Source organism: Schistocerca gregaria, unplaced genomic scaffold (genome assembly GCF_023897955.1).
Source record: "Schistocerca gregaria isolate iqSchGreg1 unplaced genomic scaffold, iqSchGreg1.2 ptg000397l, whole genome shotgun sequence".
In the NCBI taxonomy this organism is placed as follows: Eukaryota; Metazoa; Arthropoda; class Insecta; order Orthoptera; family Acrididae; genus Schistocerca; species Schistocerca gregaria.
The window spans coordinates 415,083-418,577 of NW_026061836.1; positions in this window are offsets into that span (position 1 = coordinate 415,083).

Below are 3,495 nucleotides of genomic sequence, written 5' to 3' on the forward strand. Positions count from 1 at the left end.
CATAGCACATGTCCAAGGCAGCAAAGCCGGCTAAAAAGTCAATAATCGACAACTAAAACTTGAATTGTATTACTAGTTTTTGGCTATTACATCAACTTAGAAGCTACATCAGTGTTCTACTATGGCGCTTTTAGTATCTCCGCATACCGCAGCACACGACATAGCTTTGCAGACGATAAAAGTAACCGTTTCAGAGAGAAGAGCGGCCAATCTGACGATCTGGATTTAAGTCGATTCGATAACAAATGATGAAAACGGACGGATTTCTCAGGTTTTTACTACATATGAACACTATTTACATTCTCCCGTGATACGCGGCTGCTAGTCCTCCTTTCGTGAAAAATCGTAAGGTCCTAGCTCATGTCCAAAGCACCAAAGAGGCTAAAAATTCAATATTCGATAACTAAAACTGGAATTGTACTACATCTTACTGGCTGTAACATAACCGGACAAAAAGTCAAAAATCGATAACTACAATTAAAATTGTACTACTTCTTACTGGCTATTACATCAACATATAGCCTTCATCTGTGTTCTGCTATGGTGCTTTTAGTGCCTCCGCATACCGCAGCGCGCGACATAGCTTTGCAGACGATAAATGTAACCGTTTCAGAGAGAAGAGCGACCAATGTGACGATATGGCTTTAAATCGATTTGGTAAGAAATGACGATAACGGACGGATTTCACAGGTTTTTACTACATATGAACACTTTTCACTTTCTCCCGTGCAACGCAGCTGCTAGTTCTCCTATGATGCAAAATTTTAAGGTCCTAGCACATGTCCAAGGCCCCAAAGCCAGCTAAAAAGTCAATAATCGATATCTAAAACGTTATTGTACTACTTCTTACTGGCTATTACATCTACTTAGAAGTTTCATCTGTGTTCTACTATGGTGCTGTTAGTGTCTCCGCATACCGCAGCACGCGACATAGCTTTGCAGACGATAAATGTAACCGTTTCAGAGAGAAGAGCGACCAATGTGACGATCTGGCTTTAAGTCGATTTGATCAGAAATGACGAAAACGGACGGATTTCTCAGGTTTTTACTACAGATGAACACTTTTCACATTCTCCCGTGCAACGCAGCTGCTAGTCCACCTTTGATGCAAAGTCTTAAAGTCCTAGCTCATGTCCAAGAACCCAATGCCAGCTAAAAAGTCAATAATCGATATCTAAAACGTTATTGTACTACTTTTTACTGGCTATTACATCAACTTAGAAGATTAATCATTGTTCAACTATGGTGCTGTTAGTGTCTCCGCAAACCGCAGCACGCGACATAGCTTTGCAGACGATAAATGTAACCGTTTCAGAGAGAAGAGCGACCAATGTGACGATCTGGCTTTAAGTCGATTTGATAAGAAATGACGAAAACGAACGGATTTCTCAGGTTTTTACTACATATGAACACTTTTCACATTCTCCCGTGCAACGCAGCTGCTAGTCCTCCTTTGATGCAAAGTCTTAAGTTCCTAGCTCATGTCCGAGAGCCAAAAGCCAGTTAAAAGTCAATAATCGATATCCATAACGTTATTGCACTACTTCTTACTGGCTATTACATCAACTTAGAAGTTTCATCAGTGTTCTACTATGGTGCTGTTAGTGTCTCTGCATACCGCAGCACGCGACACAGCTTTGCAGACGATAAATGTAACAGTTTCAGAGAGAAGAGCGACCAATGTGACGATCTGGCTTTAAGTCGATTTGATCAGAAATGACGAAAATGGACGGATTTCTCAGGTTTTTACTACATATGAACACTTTTCACATTCTCCCGTGCAACGCAGCTGCTAGTTCCCCTTTGATGCAAAATCTTAAGGTCCTAGCTCATGTCCAATACCCCAAAGCCAGCTAAAAAGTCTATAATCGATATCTATAACGTTATTGTACTACTTCTTACTGGCTGTTACATCAACTTAGAAGTTTCATCTGTTTTCTACTATGGTGCTGTTGGTGTCTCCGCATACCGCAGTACGCGACATAGCTTTGCAGACGATAAATGTAACCTTTTCAGAGAGGAGAGCGTCCAATGTGACGTCCTGGCTTTAAGTCGATTTGATAAGAAATGACGAAAACGGACGGATTTCTGAGGTTTTTACTACATATGAACAATCTTCACATTCTACCGTGCAACGTTGCTGCTAGTCCTTTTTTGATGCAATATCTGAAGGTCCTAGGTCATGTCCAAGGCCCCAAAGCCAAATAAAAAGTCAATAATCGATATATAAAACGTTATTGTACTACTTTTTACTGGCTATCACATGAACATAGAAGTTTCATCTGTGTTCTACTATGGCGCTGTTAGTGATTCCGCATACCGGAGCACGCGACAAGGCTTTGCAGACGATAAATGTAACCGTTTCAGAGAGAAGAGCGGCGAATGTGACGTTCTGCCTTTAAGTCGATTTGATAAGAAATGACGAAAACTGACGGATTTCTCAGGTTTTTACTACATATGAACACTTTTCACATTCTCCCATGCAACGCAGCTGCTAGTCCTCCTTTGATGCAATGTCGTAAGGTCCTAGCTCATGTCCAAGACCCCAAAGCCAGCTAAAAAGTCAATAATCGATATCTAAAACTTTATTGTACTACTTCTTACTGGCTATTACATCAACTTAGAAGTTTCATCTGTGTTCTGCTATGGTGCTGTTAGTGTCTCCGCAAACCGCAGCACAAGACATAGCTTTGCAGACGATAAATGTAACCGTTTCAGAGAGAAGAGCGACCAATGTGACGATCTGGCTTTAAGTCGATTTGATAAGAAATGACGAAAACGGACGGATATCTCAGGTTCTTAATACATATGAACAATTTTCACTTTCTCCCGTGCAACGCAGCTGCTGGTCCTCATTTGATGCAGAATCATAAGGTCCTAGCTCATGTCCAAGACCAAAAAGCCAGCTAAAAAATCAATAGTCGATATCCAAAACGTTATTGTACTACTTCATACTGGCTATTACATCAAGTTAGAACTTTCATCAGTGTTCTACTATGGTGCTGTTAGTGTCTCTGCATACCGCAGCACGCGACATAGCTTTGCAGACGATAAATGTGACCGTTTCAGAGAGAAGAGCGACCAATATGAAGACCAGGCTTTAAGTCGATTTGATAAGAAATGATGAAAAAGGACGGATTTCTCAGGATTTTACTACATATGAACACTTTTCACATTCTCCCGGGCAACGGAGCTGCTAGTCCTGCTTTGATGCAAAATCTTAAGGTCCTAGCTCATGTCCAATTCCCCAAAGCCAGCTAAAAAGTCAATAATCGATATCTAAAACGTTATTGCACTACTTCTTACTGGCAATTAAATCAACTTGGAAGTTTCATCTGTGTGCTACAATGGTGCTGTTAGTGTCTCCGCATACCGCAGCACGCGACATAGCTTTGCAGACGATAAATGTAACCTTTTCAGAGAGAAGAGCGTCCAATGTGACGTCCTGGCTTTAAGTCGATTTGATAAGAAATTACGAAAACGGACGGATTTCTC